Source organism: Hordeum vulgare, chromosome 5H, assembly GCF_904849725.1.
Source record: "Hordeum vulgare subsp. vulgare chromosome 5H, MorexV3_pseudomolecules_assembly, whole genome shotgun sequence".
Taxonomy (NCBI): domain Eukaryota; kingdom Viridiplantae; phylum Streptophyta; class Magnoliopsida; order Poales; family Poaceae; genus Hordeum; species Hordeum vulgare.
This window is the reverse complement of record NC_058522.1, coordinates 2,687,581-2,698,792: the sequence shown is the minus strand read 5'-3', so window position 1 is coordinate 2,698,792 and position 11,212 is coordinate 2,687,581.

The following is an 11,212-nucleotide window of genomic DNA, read 5'->3' as shown; positions in this document are numbered from 1 at the left end:
TAGGGCATATTTCCAACATCAACCACACCTGAAAAATTAGTATCTGCAAGCAAAGTGTCAACAGCAAAGTAGTATGATAACAACGGTGCCACAAACGATCTGTTGACGGAAGACTATTCCTAACTGTTGTATCAATGGCGCCAGAAAATTATTGTAGCAGGTAGCAGCAGTGTAACGAGTAACAGTAGTGGCAAGGAACAGCAGTAGTGACAGCAGTAGCAAGTAGCAAAAGTAGCAAGTAACAACAACAGCAAGTAACAGTAGTGGCACCAGCAGCAGGACAAAGCAAGTAACACTAGCAGCAAGAGTAGTAACACCAGCAGGGCAAAACAAGTAACAGCGGCAGTGGGACATACTCGTAGGCAATGGGTCGGTGATTTTTTGGATGACATTCATCATGCAACGGTTATAACACGGAGAGATATGTGGCTAGCTCCCGTTCTTCAATGTGATGTAGGCATGCATTCCGTGTGTCGTCATACATGCTTAGGGAAAAGAACTTGCATGATATCTATTGTCCATCCCTCCCGTGGCAGCGGGGTCCAAAAGGATACTACGGGATATTAAGGTTCTTCTTTTAATAAAGAACCAGACCAACGCATTAGCACTTGGTGAACACATGAACTCCTCAAAATATGGTCATCACCGGGAGTGGTTCCAGTTATTGTCACTCCGGGATTGCCGGATCATAACACATAGTAGGTAGCTACAACTTGCAAGATCGGGTCTAAAACACACATATATTGGTGACAACATAATAATTTCAGATCTGAAATCATGGCACTCGGGCCCTAGTGACAAGCATTAAGCATGGCAAAGTAGTAGCAACATCAATCTCAGAACATAGTGGATACTAGGGATCAATCCCCGTCAAAACTAACTCGATTACATGATAGATCTCATCCTACTCATCACCGCCCAGTGAGCCTACAAATAGATTACTCACGAACGATGAAGAGATTCATGGAATTGGAGAGGGAAGAAGGTTGATGATGTCGATGGCGACGATCTCCTAGATCCGTAGCCCAAAACGGGCTCCAGATCTGCCCTCCAGATGAAGAACGGGATGTGGTTGCGCCTCTGGATTGAAAACGCGATGAAATCTTTTCTCTTGATTTTTTCCGGGACGAAAGGGAATAAATAGCGCTGGAATTGGGGGCGGCAGAGCCACGTGGGCCCCACAAGCTTGGTAGCCGCCGCTAGGGAGGAGGCCGCGGCTACAGGGCTTGTGGACCATTGGCCCGTGCCCTCCGGTGGATCTTTGCGCAGGTATTTTTCATATTTTCCAGAAATATTCTCCGTAAATTTTCAGGACGTTTCGAGAACTTTCATTTCTGCACAAAAACAACACTATGGCAATTCTGCTGAAAACAGCGTCAGTCTGGGTTAGTTCCATTCAAATCATGCAAATTAGAGTCCAAAATAAGGGCAAAATAGTTTGGAAAAGTAGATACGATGGAGACGTATCACTTCCACGAAGCAAACAACTTCAGATTTGGACATTGTATTGAACCATACTAGGCGATGAATTTATGTGTTACTCTTCATCTTCAACTACTTCATCTTGGGTTGCCATTCCATCCATTGCAAAGGACACTCTGCTAATTCCTCCTCCTAAAAATCATTGTGATTGTGTTACAGAGTTCGAACACAAACCTGCTACAGCCGAGTGTGCAAGGAGAACTCGAGCTATGGAGGTCGTTGCCAATGCGATTATGAGTGTCGTGATCCCAATGCTCGGTGAGATGATCAAGGATGAATACAACCTGGACAATCATTTGAAGAAAGGCATCAAGTATCTCCAGTAGGAGCTGATGATGGTGTAGGCTTCCCTATGCAAGGTGGCCGAGGTGCCTTGGACCAACTCGATGTGAACATCAACACCTATGTAGGAGAAGTGAGGGAATTGTCATACTGATATGGAGAAATACTAACCACAAGGAATAATGAGGAAAAAGTGAGCAAGTTCATTGATGTGATCAAAAGTTATTTCCTCACTCCTTAGTCCTCATGTGACAGAGGATTTCTCAAGATTTAGACTATTTCTCAAGTTATTAACTGAGCGTGGTTATCAATAAGCTTGATGCATGGGAAGTGAGGGGGGGCCCTTGCCCCCTCCCCTCCCTCACCCCTTCCCCTCATTTGGTTATATTTATTTTCAATAACATACACTAGGCTTTGTAGACCCATTTCTAAACATCGCTCTCTTTTTTCGGGCGTAATCTTTTCACTACAACCAAAGGAGGGAACAAGAAGGCCACCGGAAAGGTTTCGGAGTTCATCGATATTGTATCGGGACCACCGAAAGGGTTACGGGGGTCCACCGGGAGGGGCCACATGGGCTGAAAGTGGGAGGGAACCAGCTCCCTGGTGGGCTAGTGCGCACCACCCAAGGGGCCCAAGGTGCCTAGGGCGTGGGGCTGCCTCCCACCAACTTCAGAGCCAAGCAAGCCCCTTGCCCCCCCCCCCCCTCCTAGGGTTTCTAGGGTGGTCGGACCCCTCTCCCCTTCCTCCTATAAATAGAGGAGGGTTGAGAGGGCTCCACACACCTGAACCCTCCCCCTTGGTGCAGCCCTACGCCTCCTCTTCTCCTCCTCCGCGGCGCTTAGCGAAGCCCTGCCGGAGAACCACAAGCTCCACCGCCACCACGTCATCGTGCTGTCGGAGCTCTCCCTCAAATTCTCCTTCACCCTTGCTGGATCAAGAAGGACGAGACGTCCCCGGGCTATACGTGTGTTGAACACAGAGGCACCGTTCGCTCGGTGCTTGGATCGGATCTTCCGCGATTTGAATCGCCGCGAGTACGACTCCATCAACCGCGTTCTTTGCAACGCTTCCGCTTAGCGATCTTCAACGGTATGAAGATGCTCTCCTTCTCTCTCGTTGCTAGCATCTCCTAGATTTATCTTGGTGACACGTAGGAAATTTTTTAATTATTACTACGTTCCCCTACAGCAACTTCATCCTCATCTCTCACTACTAGTTTAGATCATTTCAAATGCTCTAGAAGTAGTGTGGTTTGAGGTTTTTAGTGGAGGAGTGTATATGTGAGTTTATTTGATTTAGATGCACAATATGAGCTCAAATTAACTTTCTGGTTTGCACATGTGTAGCGTGTCATCCCATCCCCGTGCCCGTCGTCCTCACCCCCGTCGATCGCTCATGTCGATCCCGTCGCCGGCACCACCGTGGTGAGCTTCTTGTTCTTAATTATCTTTTTTTATAAAAAAATCGTACTTGTTTCAGTTAGATGCTCTAGAGAATTGTATGTTGTTCATATGTATGAACTTTATCTATTTATTTTTTCAGTAATAACATTTGATCACTACTGTACTTTCATTTTAATGTGATGATGAACTTGTATTAATTTGGTCACTTCTCTATTCATGATGTTATTTAATGGGATTTTATATACTTAATTATATAATGCACGCACATGAACAGGCAATGGATGTACGGTGACCGACGCACCTCCGACTATATTGGCGGCCTACATAATTGTCTCGAAGTGGCTGAGGCAAACAAGCATAATGGTTTTATGTATTGTCCATGTACTATCTGTGGGAATACGGAGGATTACTCTTCCTCGGAAACCCTTCACTTGCACCTACTTGAGAAGGGTTTCATGCCACACTATAATGTTTGGACCAAGCACGGAGAAAGGGGGGTTATGATGGAAGAGAATGAAGAAGAAGAGGATGATGAAAACTATTCGGATCCTATGTACCGCTGATGATGATCTTTGCCAGGTCATTGTTGATGCACACACAGAATGTGAAAGTGAAAGAGAGAAGTTGAAGTTCGATCGCATGTTAGAGGATCACAAAAATGGGTTGTACCCAAATTGCAAAGATGGCAACACAAAGCTTGATACCACACTCGAATTGTTGCAATGGAAGGCAGAGAATGGTATATCTGACAAGGGATTTCAGAAGCTACTGGAAATAATGAAGAACAAGCTTCCAAAGGATAACGAATTGCCTCACAGTACGTACGAAGCAAAGAAGGTTCTCTACCCTCTAGGATTAGAGGTGCAGAAGATACATGCATGCCCTAATGACTGCATCCTCTACCGCGCGAGGAGTACGAGAATTTGAATGCATGCCCGGTATTTGGGGCATTGCGGTACAAGATCAAACGAGATGACCCTGGTGATGTTGAGGCCCAACACCCCAGGAAGAGGGTTCTTGCCAAGGTGATGCGGTATGCTCCTATAATACCATGGTTGAAACGCCTGTTTATAAACAAAGCGCATACCAAGTTGTTGTGATGGCACAGAGAAGGCCATAAGAAAGACGGGATGTTGAGAGTACCCGCTGACGGGTCGCAGTGAAGAAAAAACAAGAGAAACTGGCAGGACTTTACAGATGACGGAAGGAACGTATGGTTTGGTTTAAGTGTAGATGGTATTAATCCTTTTCGGGAGCAGAGCAGCAATCCTAGCACCTGACATGTAACTCTATGCATCTATAACCTTCTTCCTTGGATGTGCATGAAGCGAAAGTTCATTATGATATCGGTGCTCATCCAAGGCCCTCAGCAACCCGACAACGACATTGATGTGTACCAAAGGCCATTAGTTGAACACTCAGCCAAGTGTGCAAGGATAGCTCGAGCTATATGGAGGCCGTTATCAATGCGATTATGACTGTCTTCATCCCAATGCTCGGTGAGATGATGAAGGATGAATACAAACCTTGACAATCAATTTAAGAAAGGTGTCAAGTCTCTCGAGAAGGAGCTGATGATGGTGTAGGCTGCCCTATTCAAGATGACCGGGGTGACTTGGGACCAGCTCGATGTGAAGGCCCATTGTGTGCGCCACACGAGTCGTCGTCTTCATGGTCCAAGGCCACGAATGCGGGGGTGGCATACCTTGCATTGGAGTCCATCTTGGGAATCACACATATGCAAGTACTTAGTTGTTTTATTCGGCTCAATACCAATTTTAACACGACATTTTTCTTCACATATTTCAACATGATTTTGCTGATGCTCCTGCTTCAGATATTTGGAAACAACGAATGCAAAAGGCCTTTGACACTGTTTCACCTAGCAAGGCTTCTTGGTCTTGCAATTTTTTGAAATAGATCTCTTCTCTTCTCTTCTCTTTTTTTTCGGGTTGCCATGTGTGTGCCCCTTTCCTTGCACTTATTGGTTTCAATACTTTACCATAGTTTTATGCTCGAAAAAAGACGAGGGGACGTACACTATAATAAAATAATATAGTAACTGATAAGATAGGTGAGGTGCACCTTATACAGACCATTGTAAGCTTTTAGAATACAAGCCACATAATCGTTGTCTAACGACATCCGCTCTGAGCCATTACGCCATGTCAGCTTTTGTGGGTCCAACCTGTCATAATCGTCATCAAATGGACCAAAACGGCCAACTAGTGTTACTTGCAAAAAATAGCCTAGGAATAATTGTTTTTTGGAACAATTCCGTAGGTGTGTGGTTTTTGCAACCCTAGCCTTCATTGTTGATGTTTTCTGCAATTCACTCTTCAAAATTTCATCGTTGCGTCGGACTGCGGGTACACCAACAATAGTACACGTGTCGGGAGGTGATGACACGATGAGACACCGGGTCATAGCAAAGGATACTGGGAATTGTAGCTGAGGAGTTGATATTCTAGGTACACTTATTAAGCTCCGGCTTAATTTGAAAGTTGAGGTTGTCATATGTGCACTGGTGCTTCCACGAAGCAAACAACTTCAGATTTGGACATTGTATTGAACCATACTAGGCGATGAATTTATGTGTTACTCTTCATCTTCAACTACTTCATCTTGGGTTGCCATTCCATCCATTGCAAAGGACACTCTGCTAATTCCTCCTCCTAAAAATCATTGTGATTGTGTTACAGAGTTCGAACACAAACCTGCTACAGCCGAGTGTGCAAGGACAACTCGAGCTATGGAGGTCGTTGCCAATGCGATTATGAGTGTCGTGATCCCAATGCTCGGTGAGATGATCAAGGATGAATACAACCTGGACAATCATTTGAAGAAAGGCATCAAGTATCTCCAGTAGGAGCTGATGATGGTGTAGGCTTCCCTATGCAAGGTGGCCGAGGTGCCTTGGACCAACTCGATGTGAACATCAACACCTATGTAGGAGAAGTGAGGGAATTGTCATACTGATATGGAGAAATACTGACCACAAGGAATAATGAGGAAAAAGCTCCTTCTACACGGGAAAATGATGAGAGACGCGGGTGATAGACCTTAACCTCGACACGTTCTGCAGGCCGAAGTGTTAAAGTTAATTTCATCACATAATCTGATTAGTTACTAGTTTACCACTTCCCACGTAACGCATGTTTGGTTGACATTGGCCGGTAATTAGTTACCATGTAATCAGATGCAACTCAATTCATTATATATCATAATGGAAGTGATATTGCAGCTTCCTCCCTAGGATTTCCCCTCAGCCACAATTTGCTCCAGATCTTTATTGTGCATCGACCACCATGGTCATCCCAATCAAACTATCCTTCATGTAGCAGTGTGGCCTCCGACAAGAAGGTTAGAATGAGTTGAGATAAGTTTTATGGTCATGCCCCGCTGGTCAATGGTTTATTCTTAGTGAATCTCGAACGTGATGTTACACATATTCATACTGTGAGTACCAAAAGATGTAAGGTTGATAATGGTAGACCCACATACTTGTGGCACTGCCACCTTGGTCATATCGGTGTCAAACGCATGAAGAAACTCCATACAGATCGACTTTTGGAGTCTCTTGATTTTGAATCATTTGACACGTGCGAACCGTGCCTCATGGGCAAGATGACTAAGACTCGTTCTCCGGAACAATGGAGCGAGCAACCAACTTGTTGGAAATAATACATACCGATGTATGTGGTCCAACGAGCGTTGAGGCTCGCGGTAGCTATCGTTATGTTCTCACCCTCACTGATGACTTAAGCAGATATGGGTATGTCTACTTAATGAAACACAAGTCTGAGACCTTTGAAATGTTCAAAGAATTTCAGAGTGAGGTAGAGAATCAACATGACAAGAAAAAAAATTCTTACGATCTGATCGTGCAGGAGAATATTTGAGTCACGAGTTTGGCACGCACTTAAGGAAATGTGGAATTGTTTCACAACTTACGCCGCCTGGCACACCTCAACGTAACGGTGTGTCTGAACGTCGTAATCGCACTCTATTGGATATGGTGCTATCTATAATGTCTCTTACTTATTTACCGTTGTCATTTTGGGGATATGCATTGGAGACTGTCGCATTCACTCTAAATCCATTGAGACGACACCGTATGAATTATGGTTTGGGAATAAACCTAAGCTATTGTTTTTGAAATTTTGGGGATGCGATGCTTAGGTCAAGAAACTTCAACCTGAAAAGCTCGAACCCAAATCGGAAAAGTGCGTCTTCATAGGATACCCTAAGGAAACTATTGGGTATACCTTCTATCTCAGATTCGAAGGCAAGATCTTTGTTGCCAAGAATGGATGCTTTCTAGAGAAAGAGTTTCTCTCAAAAGAAGTGAGTGGGAGGAAAGTATAACTTGATGAGGTAATTGTACCCCCTCTCGAACCGGAGAGTAGCGCAGCACAAGAAAATGTTTGTGGGGTGCGTGCACCGACTAGAGAGGAAGTTAATCATGATGATCATGAAACTTCGGATCGAGTTACTACTGAACTTTGTAGGTCCACGAGGACATGTTCCGCACCAGAGTGGTACGGCAACCCTGTCCTGGAAATCATGTTGTTAGACAACAGTGAACCTTCAAACTATGACGAAGCCATGGTGGGCCCGGATTCCAATAAATGGCTTGAAGCCATGAAATCCGAGATAGCATCCATGTATGAGAACAAAGTATGGACTTTGGTGGACTTGCGCGATGATCTTTAAGAAGAAGACTGACGCGGGTGGTAATGTGACCGTCTATAAGGCGCAGCTTGTCGCTAAGGGTTATCGACAAGTTCAAGGAGTTGACTACGATGAGACTTTCTCAACCATAGCGATGTTGAAGTCCGTCCAAATCATGTTAGCAGTTGCCGCATTTTATGATTATGAGATCTCGCAAATGGACGTCAAAACGGCATTCCTTAACGGCTTTCTTAAGGAAGAAGTGTATATGATGCAGCCGGAAGGTTTTGCCGATCCTAAAAATGCTGACAAGGTATGCAAGCTCCAACACTCCATCTATGGGATGGTGCAAGCATCTCGGAGTTGAAACATTCGCTTTGATGAGGTGATCAAAGCATTTGGATTTGTACAGACTTATCGAGAAGCCTGTATTTACAAGAAAGTGAGTGGGAGCTCTGTAGCATTTCTCATTTTATATGTGGATGGCATATTGTTGATGGGAAATGATATAGAATTTTTGGAAAGCATAAAGGCTTACTTGAGTAAGTGTTTTTCAATGAAGGACCTTGGATCCTGATGGCAATGGGTACCCATTATCCGCATACCCAACGGGTATTTAGCCATTAGGATGAGGGTATGGGAAAAATCTTTGCCCATGGGTAAATAAATGGTAAAAAGTATGCACCCATTGGGTATTGCGGGTGCGGGCATGGTACATCAAAACCCATAATCGCGTACCCACATAAGCGGTATCTATGACATGTGGGTCTCTGAACCAAGGTAATTTTGAAAAAAATTCCCAAATAAATCTATTAGTCCACGGAGACACAGTCACGCGCCGCCTCCAGCCTCCTCGTATCGCTGGTAGTCGTAACTAACGCTGGACGCTGTACTTCTTGACTCCCACGCCGTCGTTTCCTCTCCCGTCTACCGATCTCCTCAATCACCGCCATGCGCTGCGCCCTTCCTTTTCTTCCTCCCATCTCATTTTCTCCTCACCTCACAATCTCCTCAACATCATCCTCACAAGTCACGACCTCACCTCACCGCCCTGCCGATTCCGACCAGCGGCTCTCGTCACCATGGAGTTTAACGTAGGCGAGCTCCACGTGGGTGACACCCTACTGCAGCAGGAGGAGATGGAACACGACGATCTCGCTGCGCCTTATCTGAGGTCCAAACACAAGCAAGAGAAGGAGAATGCTGACGAGCAGGAGGAGAGTGGTTCTCAGGCGGCATCATCTTTTGCTGCACGACTGCGACATCTAGCAAGCGGGCAAGTTCTCAGGCAACAGTCTTCGACGCAAAGTGGAGGGCGTTGCCGAGGTCACAAGGTAGCCCAGACCATATTCAAACTGCTGTCATATTCTCATGTTCTGCAATTTATTTTTTGAACTAGGATTTGACACTTTGACTTGGAAGAACTAGGAGACTTGCGTTGGTTTGGTTGCTGGAGACGTGGAGAATTGAAGCAATTTATTAATGTGTGATAAACTTAGTTATATTCTTATATTCCCTGTTGTATGAACCTTTATTGTAATCGTTAAATTGCGGACTTCTGAAGTTGAACCTGGCATGACATGTGATTGTTTTGCATATGTATTTGCCAAAGTTAGAACCATATATATTTGTTATGCTTCTATGGACCTTATGTTGGGCTGCAGCCTCTGCATTAATGTTATTTTCGAATTACATAGTGTTGTTATTTTCATATACATCATAGTATATCATGTTGAGTTTTTTTTCGTGGGTTTACTCGTGGGTTTTTAATACCCACATGGGTTCGGGTATGGTATAAAATTTGTACGCACACGAGGGTGCGGGTGCGGGTGTGGTTAAAATTTGAGGACATGGGTGTGGCTTTGGTTGAGCTCTACCCGCACCCAATGGATGCGGGTGCCATCGGGAACCTTGGAGAAGCTGCTTACATATTAGGCATCAAGATCTATAGAGATAGATCGAGACGCCTCATTGGTCTTTCAGAACGCACATACCTTGACAAGACATTGAAGAAGTTCAATATGGATAAGTCCAAGAAGAGGTTCTTGCCTATATTGCAAGGTGTGAGATTGAGCACAGCTCAATGCCCGACCACGACAGAAGATAGAGAAAAGATGAGTATCATCCCCTATGCTTCAGCCATAGGCTCTATTATGTATGCCATGCTGTGTACCAGACATGATGTGAACCTTGAAATAAGTTTGGTAGGGAGGTACCAAAGTGATCCCGGAGTGGATCACTGGACAGCGGTCAACAATATCCTTAAGTACCTGAAAAGGACTAAAGATATGTTTCCCGTTTATGGAGGTGCTGAAGAGCTCGTTGTAAAGGGTTACGTCGATGCTAGCTTCGACACGGATCCGGATGACTCTAAGTCACAAACCGGATATGTGCATATTTTGAATGGTGGGGCAGTCAGCTGGTGCAGTTGCAAGCAAAGCATCGTGACGGCATCTACATGTGAAGCGGAGTACAAAGCTGCTTCGAAGCAGCGTAGGAAGGAGTCTAGATGAAGGAGTTCATCACCGACCTAGGAGTGATTCCTAGTGTGTCGGGCCCGATAACTCTCTTCTGTGACAACACTCGAGCTATTGCCATTGCCAAGGAGCCCAGGTTTCACAAGAAGACCAAGCACATCAAGCGTCGCTTCAAATCCATTCGTGGATACATTTAGGATGGAGATATAGATATTTGTAAAGTACATACAGATCTGGATGTTGCAGATCTGTTGACTAAACCTCTTCCACGAGCGAAACATGATCAGCACCAGAACTCTATGGGTGTTCGATTCATCACAATGTAACAAGATTATTGACTCTAGTGCAAGTGGGAGACTATCGGAAATAAGCCCTAGAGGCTATACTAAAATGGTTATTATTATATTTCCTTGTTCATGATAATTGTCTATTGTTCATGCTATAATTGTATTAACCGGAAACCGTAATGCATGTGTGAATAAATAGACCACACCATGTCCCTAGTGATCCTCTAGTTGACTAGCTCATTGATCAATAGATGGTCATGGTTTCCTGACAATGAACATTGGATGTCGTTGATAACGGGATCACATCATTAGGAGAATGATGTGATGGACAAGACCCAACCCTAAGCATACGACAAGATCGTGCAATTCATCTCCTAGAGCTTTTCTAATGTCAAGTATCATTTCCTTAGACCATGAGATTGTGCAACTCCCGGATACCGTAGGAATGCTTTGGGTGTATCAAATGTCACAATGTAACTGGGTGACTATAAAGGTGCACTACAGGTATCTCCGAAAGTGTCTGTTGGGTTGGTACGAATCGAGACTGGGATTTGTCACTCCGTGTGACGGAAAGGTATATCTGGGCACACTCGATAATACATCA